A 9,023-nucleotide genomic window follows, 5' to 3' on the forward strand; every position below is an offset into this window, starting at 1 on the left:
CTTTAACTTTCAGTCTGTTTGTATCAGTGAGCCTAAGGTGAGTCTCTTGTAAGCAGCATAAGGATGGCTCGTGCTTTGTTTTTTATACTCCCCCACCCCCCGCTTGTGGCTTTTTGTGTGCTGTTTGCTCTCTGTGTCCATTCACTGTATGTTCTTCTGTGTCTGAATTTATTTCCCCTTCCCCCTTGTGGCTTGCTTGCTGCCTGCTCTCTGTGTCCATTCACTGCACTACAGGCTCGTCTGTGTTCTCGTTTGTCTCCCTTCTTTTTTGTTGTTGTTGCGTCACCTTGCTAAGTCAGCTCTCCATGGCGTCTGCCGGCGGGGCAGTGTTCTGCAGCTTGCGGGCGAGCTTGCCTTCACAAGGAGGCCCCGGGATGCAAACTGAGGGCCTCCCATATGGTAGACGGGACCTCATCTGATTGAGCCACAGCCATTTCCTGGCTCATGTTTTTTTATCCATTCTGTCAGCCTGTGTTTTTTGATCGGGGGGTTTAATCCATTCAAATTCAATGATATTACTGTAAAGGCATTATTTATTTCTATCATTTTATTTTTTGGTGTTCATATGTCATATCCTATTTTTGTCTTTTTACTCTTTTGGTTATCCTTTCTGCTATTCTTTCTTCTATACTCTCCTCCAAGCCTCTCTCTCATCATTTTCTTTCAGGCTCTAAGGTTTCCTTTAATATTTCTTGCAAAGGTGCATTCTTTTTTTTATGAATTCTCTTAGTTTCTGTTTGCTGTGAGTGTTTTAAACTCACCTTCATATTTGAAGGACAGTTTTGCTGGATAAAGAATTCCCAGCTGGCAGCTTTGCTCTTTCAATATCCTAATTGTATCATACCACTGTCTTCCCGCCTCCACGGTTTCTGAAGAGAAATCTGTGCTAAGTCTTACTGGATGTCCCTTGTATGTGATGGTTTGCTTCTTCCTTGCTGTTCTGAGAATTTTCTCTTTATCTTTGACATTTGACATTCTGAGTAGTATGTGTCTTAGAGTAGGTCTATTTAGATTTATTCTGATTGGGGTATGGTGTGCCTCTTGAACATGTAAGGTTATGTCTTTCATGAGAGTTGGGAAAATTTCAGCCATTATTTCCTCAGATACTCCTCTGCCCCCTTTCCCGTCTCTGGAACTCCCACGACATGTATGTTTTTGCGTTCTGTGTTGTCATTCAACTCCCTGAGCCCTTGCTCATTTTCCCCCCATTCTTTCCTCTCTGCAATTTCAGCTGTTCTGTCTTTGATGTCACTTATTCTTTTGTCTCTCATTTTGAACCGCTGTTGTATGCTCCTAATGCATTTTGTATCTCACCTATCAAGCCTTTCATTTCTATGAGCTGAGTTACTTTTCTATTCAGGTTTTTAGATTCTTCTTTGTGTTTACTTAATATCTTCTTGATGTCATTTATCTCTTTAACTATATTGTCTTTCAACTCATTAATTTGATTTTGGAAATTTGTGTGCATTTAATTAATTAGTTGTCTCAAACCCTGTGTCTCTTCTGGGCTTTGATATATTTCTTTTCTTGGGTCATATCTTCCATTCTCTTAGTATGGCTTGTAATTTTTTGCTGATGTCTAGGCATCTGATTGGGATGGTGAGTTTACTGTGATGCTCAGTGTCTCTCTCTTTCATAGGGATTTAGTGGTGGGAGGCTGTGTGTTACTGCTGTTCTTTGATTCTTGGTTTAACCTAGGTTGTTAGGATTGTCCCTGTTACTAAAAACAGGACTCTGGACCCAGGAATGGGTTGCAGACCTCCTTCCTAAGGTCTTGGAGAGGGAGGCTATGAAGGCCAGTAAAAGGCTCTATTTACTTTTCCTCACTGTGCACTTCTTGGTCTGCCAGCAGATGGCGCTCTTTTCACACCCTTCTCGGTTTAATGCCTGGTTGGAGTGTTTGTTGTAACATGGACTGGATCAATCTGATGTAGGTTCCTGCCTGGAGCCTAAGAGCTCCGTAATTCCAACTTTCTCAGAGACAGTTCTCCAACCTTTGCTGACAGCCTCCTTCCTTTTCTCAGGTAGGAACAATTCCACTCCCTTCTGTGTCCTCAATAATCAGTCCTGGTTAGTAGAGAGGGAGACTGAGAAGGTCAGATCTTTTTAATGCCGGGTCTCCTTAATGGGAGCTGGCTCCCAGGACACATAATGGCACGGTCCCGCCCTGCCTGGAAGGGAGGTTAGACACAGGAGACCAACTCTGTCCTGAAAATGAGTCATCCTTAGGCTCTGTCCTTCTCTTTTCCCTTTCCTGGGGAGGTGGATCCCTGCAGCCCTGTATGTCTGTAGCTGGCCAAGGCCTGAGAATTCAAAAGTGTGTAGTGGAAGCTGGCAGTCCTAACTGCTGCTTTTAACTCAGTTTCGCTGTCGCAATTCTTTTCCTTTCTCCCTCTTCAGGGCTGTGTCCAGCCTTCCCCTGGTGTCCTAAGCCCTAGAAGATTTTTTATAGGCTGTTTCTGCCTGTCTTCCAGCTATTTTTCTGGGAGAGAGAAGAGTCCCGTGTCTTTCTAGTCCACCATCTTCCCATAAGTCTCTTTTCTCTGACTTTCTGTATCCAGATTTCCTCTTTAGAAGATCTCCAATAATAGAGATTAAGACTCACCCTCGGGCGGCGGACTTGGCCCAGTGGTTAGGGCGTCCGTCTACACATGGGAGGTCCGTGGTTCAAACCCAGGGCCTCCTTGACCTGTGTGGAGCTGGCCCATGCTCAGTGCTGATGTGCGCAAGGAGTGCTGTGCCATGCACGGGTATCCCCCGTGTAGGGGAGCCCCACGTGCAAGGAGTGTGCCCCATAAGGAGAGCTGCCCAGCGCGAAAGAAAGTTCAGCCTGCGCAGGAATGGCGCCACACACACAGAGAGCTGACACAACAAGATGACGCAACAAAAAGAAACACAGATTCCCATGCCGCTGACAACAACAGAAGCGGACAAAGAAGATGCAGCAAATAGAACAGACAACCAGGGTGAGGGGGGGAAGAGGAGAGACATAAATAAATAAATAAATCTTTTTTTTTAAAAAAAGGCCCACCCTGATTCAATATGAACGCATCTTAACTCATAATAGCATCTTCAAAAGGTCCTATTTACAACAGGTTCACACCCACAGGCATGTGGATTCAGCTTAAGAACATGTCTTCTGTTGGAGTACGTGATTCAATCTCCCACAGACCTCTACCCATTAAGTAATTACTCCCCATTCCTCCCTTCTCATGGCTCCTGGCAACCACCAATCTGCTTTATGTCTCTGGATTTACCTATTCTGGACATTTCATATTAGTAGAGTCATACAGTAGGTGGCCTTTTGTATCTGACTACTTTCCCTTAGTACAACATTTGCAAGGTTTGGTACTTCACTCCTTATGGCTGAATAACGTTACATTTATTTATTTACTGCACATGATGAGTATTTATTTCGGGGGCTTACGTGAGGTCTTCATCCTCAGTGCACGTGGATGAACTAGTTCCCAGCCTAACTAGGGCCTCGTTCTTGTCCTCAGAGGTGGGAGGAGAGATGGCACTTCCAGGCTTGACATCCGCAGTCACCACCAGAGGAGGGGGCCTTTTATGGGGCATGATTACAAGCAGCTAAGGGAGGTTGCTGCTTTCCAAGGAAAGCACGAACCAAAGGACAGGCAACAGATTCTAAAGGAACATGTTTTCAGCAAGGCAGGAAAGATTTACTGATATAGGGGTGATTAGGACAAGATCTGTTGATTAGTCACCACTTTACTACCAGTTCCTGAGCCTTACCTTTTTAACCGTTCAGGGATTCTGCTCCTCTTTGGAGTGGGGGAAGAACTGGAAGGGCTGGGGGAGAAAAAGCCACATATGCTGCCACACGAATAACAGATGTTCCCAAAGAATATAGAACAAATGAAGTAGATTTGATAAAATAGGGGGAGAGGGGGTCTCAACTAAAACAAGTTCTAAGCTTGTGTTATAAAACCATTTGCAAAGTACATTTGTACATCCTATCTCACAGTGCCACAGCATAATGCTTTCTACATGGGTTCATTCATTTAGGTAAGAATTATTAAGTGTCTGCTGTGTTCCAGGCACTATTCTAGGAATTGTGAGGACAGTAGCAAACAAAACAAGTTTGCCTCCTTGTGAAGCCTCTGTTCTCATGGGAGGAGATAAACAGTAAACATATAAATATGGAGTATGTCAAGATGATGAGTGCTAGGGGAAAAATAGAGCAGAGTCAGGAAGTAGGCAGTGTTTGAGACAGGGAAGGTGTGTCATTATTTAGGGTGACGAAGGAAAGCCTTATTGATAAGATGTTAATTTAGTAGAGGCCCAAAGAAGTACAGTGGCAAGTAGTGTCGTCATGTAGTTATGGGGAGTGGAGGAGGGGTTTGTTCCTGGCAAAAGGAACAGCCAATTCAAACACGTGACTCTGAATATATGTTTGTCATATAAGAGCAATAGGAACAAAGCTGGTGGGGATGAGGTGACAAGATAAAGGGGAAGAATTTAAAGAGATGATGTTGGAGTGGCCAGGGAATCAATCCATATCCACTTAAGGCTACCAAAGCAGAACTTGTGTGTGAGAGAGACAAGCTAACATTTAACTTGTACACAGTGGCCAGTAGGCATATGAAAGGATGTTTGACCAATTTATGAATCAAAGAAATAAAAGTGAAAGGTTTTTTTCATTTTTGGCTTGATAAATTTAAAAGCATGATTATATATCATGTTGGTAAAATTAAGAAATTGGTCCATATTACATTCTGCTTGTGGGGAGTGAACATTTGTACAATTTTCTAAACAATGTATTGTTTAGAAAATTTATATTTTAATTCTTTTTGATCTTGTCCATCTTATTTTGGAGAGTTTATTCCCATAAATTATCAGAAAAAATTTAAAGATATAGTTACAAGGAAAAGTTTTATTATATCATTACCTATGATAAATTTTAGAAATTACTTGAGTAAAATAATTTCTATTACATTCACTTAATGGTGTATTAGTGATGTGGGATTTTCTCTAGGTTCTTGGCTAAGCTACAAAAAGTGAATTTTAAGTGCAAGCCAGTTTAGTTAGGCCAGTAGTTTATTAAGGAATGGAGAGAAGAGAAATGGGAGAAAACAGATCAGGTGGTCCAAGTAGAGAGGAAAGAGCTAAAAAGAGATAAAGAGGGCTGATTTATAGACGACAATTCCCAATTATAAATTACAAATGCCCAGGTTTTACTTGCGTGCTGTTCCAGGCAGGGGAAAAAGTCAAGAGCAGGGTGTGTTTAAAACAAACAAAACAAACAAATAAAAACTATTACCTGAATCCCCTTGCTAAAAGGTAAGCTTTTTGTTTTGTTCTTTGATGTATCTCAAGCATCTAAAATAGTGCCTAGCATATAGTAGGTACTCTATCTAGGTGTTGAAGGAATGAATCTCAAATCAATGGAGCAAAGATGTATTATGTACAATAAATGGTGTAGATTGCCACCTGGGGAAAAATAGACAAGCACACTGGCTCTAGAAATCACATACCAGAAAAATATGCAAATCTGAGTTCAAAAGTTTGGTAGCACACTTGAGGGGGCAGGCCTATGAGAGGCAGGCACTCTTAGACATTGCTAGTGAAAGGTTAAAAAAAATCTGTTATGAAGGGCAACATGGCAGTATCCATCAGCATACAAGCTCTTTGGTCCAAAACTCTACTTCTAAGAATTTATTCTCATACCAATCAGGTTTAGCTAGGTTATTCTGAGATAACAATCTCAAAATTTCAGTGCCTTAGCATTATAAAGTATTGTCTTGTTTAGCTACATGCCCAATGTCGGTTGGCTGGAAATTAGGATATAAAAAGAAAAAAGGAAGAGTTTAATGTAATATATGGAAAGTGTACCTAAATGATAGAGAAAAAACCAAAGTGCAGAATAATGAGAATAGTATGCCAATATTTCTGTAAAAAGGGACATGAAAAGTTATTTGTTCTATATTTGCTTAAATATGTATAAACATTCTCTAAAAGGATAAACAAACAAAAGCAACAGTGGTTTTATTTTTGGGGAAGGATAGTTGGAACCGAGCCAAAAATGCTGGGGTGGGAAAGAGACTTTACTATCTCCCCTTTGATAATTTTGATGTTTGTACCATGTGCATGTGTTTCTTGTTTACAAAAATTTACTTTAACAATCAGTATAATCAATCTTTTCCTTTTCAAATTTTTGTTTTTAAAAAAGCCTGCTAGAGTTTTGATTGGGATTTCATTGACTCTGTAGATAAATTTTGGGAGAATTGACATCGTAACCATATTGAATCTTCCAGTATACAAACATGGTATATCTCTCCTTTTCTTGCTGTCCTTAAGGCATTTTTTGTCTATGTTCATGAGTCTATTGTTTTTTCCTTGCAATGTCTTTATCTGGTTTTGGTATTAGGGCAATGATGGAGTCATAAAATGATTTGGGAACTGTTTCTTACTCTGTTTCATGAGTTTGTGTAAGATTGAAGTTATTTCTTCCTTAAATGTTTGATAGAATCCTTTAGTGAAGCCATAAGGACCTGGAGTTTTATTATTTTATTTGTGGGAAGATATTTAATTACAAGTTCATATATATATATACATATATATATGTATGTGTGTGTGTGTGTATATATTCAAACTTTTTGTTTTTCCTAAGCCAGTTTTAGTAATTTCTGTTTGAGGGCATTTGTATGAAGCATCTAAGTGTCAAACTCGTTGGCATGGAGTTGTTAATACTCTTTATTATATTTTTAAAATCCTTAGGATTTGTAATAATGTCCCTCTTCCTTCCTAATATTGGTAATTTGTGTTTTCTGTATTCTGCCTCGGGAAGCAAACAGTTATCTGCAAGAGGTCCCTGACCACAGGCGGACAAAGCTGATCAGACCACTTCTAGAGTTAGTGATGATTCTTGTACATTAATCTATCTGTATCTCTTCAAGGGTAGGGACATTTCCTTTTACCTTTAGGTTTTCATTCTATACCACTGTACCTTGAATTTGCTTCTGAGTAATTATTAATAGAGCTGTATATATGATATTTCCCGAACACTTTTCTATTTTAAAATGTATTTATTTAAATAAGAAACACATGTTCCTGGTAAAAAATTCAAACAGTACCAAAAAAAGTACTGTTTGGAACTACTTTGAAAAGTAGAGTGAAAAATAAGTCTTTTTTTTTTTTTTTTTTTTTTTGCCTATTACCAATCCTCTCCCCTTCCCAAGGAAAGCACTGTTAGCATTTCTTTTTTATCCCCCCAAAAGCTGTCTGAGAATGTTCAAGCTTCTTATGTGGGCATATATCCCTTTCTTTCTTTTATACAAGTAGTAGCATATCATATACACTGTTCTGCTTTCCTTTAACTTAATAATAAATATTGGTGATCATTCTATATCAGAACATTTAAAGTTGCCTTACTCTTTTCAAGACTGCATAATATTACCCCATGTGACTATATCATAATTTATTTAGGGGAGTGACTGCGGCGCAAGCGGTTTAGTGCCTGCTTCTCACATGGGAGGTCATGGGTTTCATCCCCAGAGTCTCCTAAAAATAAACAACAAGCAAACAAATGGAAAACAAAACAAAACAACTCAGGGGAGCTGATGTGAGTGCTGGCTTCCCATGTACATGTCCAGGGTTCAATCCCCAGCCCCAGTATCTCAAAAAAAAACCACTTTTTAAAAAATTTAACTGATCCCCTGTTAATTGTCATTTAGGTTGTCTCCAGTCTTTGGTTATAGCAAACAATGTTGCAGTGAATATCCTTACTTAAAATGCCTATTTCATAAGTTTTTGAGGCACTCTAGTACATGGGGGACCATGATGATGTTCTCTGTGCCATTAAAATGGTTGAAAAGAAGAGGATGAAAAATGTCAAAGACAGAGGGTACTATGATAAGAAGGCAAAAGTAGCAACCTTAAAAGTTGTTTGAATGTTTGAATTTATGGTGTTATAAGCTTTGTATCAATAAAAATTATAAAAATTAGTTTCTTCGTCTAATAAGCATTGCCTTAGGAAGAAATAAGCCAATAAACTGTATGGTCCTGCTCATGATGTAACAGCTTTGAGGAACAGACTAATGAGAAGAAGACCTCACTCTTGGTGGTACGAGAACCACCAGGAGATTTTACCCCAGTCGCTGCGAGACTACAGTAGCCTCAAGAGCTTAGAAGACATGAGAAAAATGACTCAACACCTTGCCTTGTTCCTTGAATAAATACCAAAGTGAGAGCTTCATAGCTGTCCAGCCATAGTCTGAGTCTAATATCGCATCCCTCTCCAACTTCATGCAACTTGAAGGTCATCCTTGGGTGAAAAGTTTTTGTTCTAGTGCCAAGGATAGATCACTGGGGGCGGGAAGGAGCACAAGTGGTGTGCTCACAAATGCTGACAAAACCGCTCTCAGAGGAAAACAGATGCATGTGTATATATAAGCATATATGTTTTTACTTAATAAATTTTACTGACATAAAATCTGTATATCACACAATTTACAAATAACCCAATAAAATACACAAGACTCTATTGTAAGTTTCATATAGCCCACAGATTCTTACAGAAAACTTTCATTGATTTTTGTTTGACTCTTGGAGTTATAGCCAACCTATGGTTTGCAACTGATGAATGAGTGTAGTTCCGAAATGCATGTTGGTTGATATTTTCATTTTCATTAATGAGTAAGGTGAAAGTCAAATAACACAGATTTATGCTGGGATTTCATCTGTTTGCCAATGCCGTGAACAAATTCTTTGCTAAAAAATCAGGTATTTCCTCAGAGTTTTGTTGTTGTTGTTGTTCTCATGATATAATAGCTGCAGACACAGTATTAAGTTTAATCTGCATCATTACCATTTTCTTCTTCACATAAACCAGTAAATCAAGACCAGATTGTAGCATTTACTGATTTCTGTGAGGTAAGAAGCTCCCAACGTGGCTGATTTCAGCTACCAACATGAAGTAGCTGCACTGGGAAGAAATGCGCAATAGCACACCCTCATTTGCTAGTTCTACAAGGCAGATACACTGTATGCAAATACCCTCAAAA

Source organism: Dasypus novemcinctus, chromosome 5 (genome assembly GCF_030445035.2).
Source record: "Dasypus novemcinctus isolate mDasNov1 chromosome 5, mDasNov1.1.hap2, whole genome shotgun sequence".
NCBI lineage: Eukaryota > Metazoa > Chordata > Mammalia > Cingulata > Dasypodidae > Dasypus > Dasypus novemcinctus.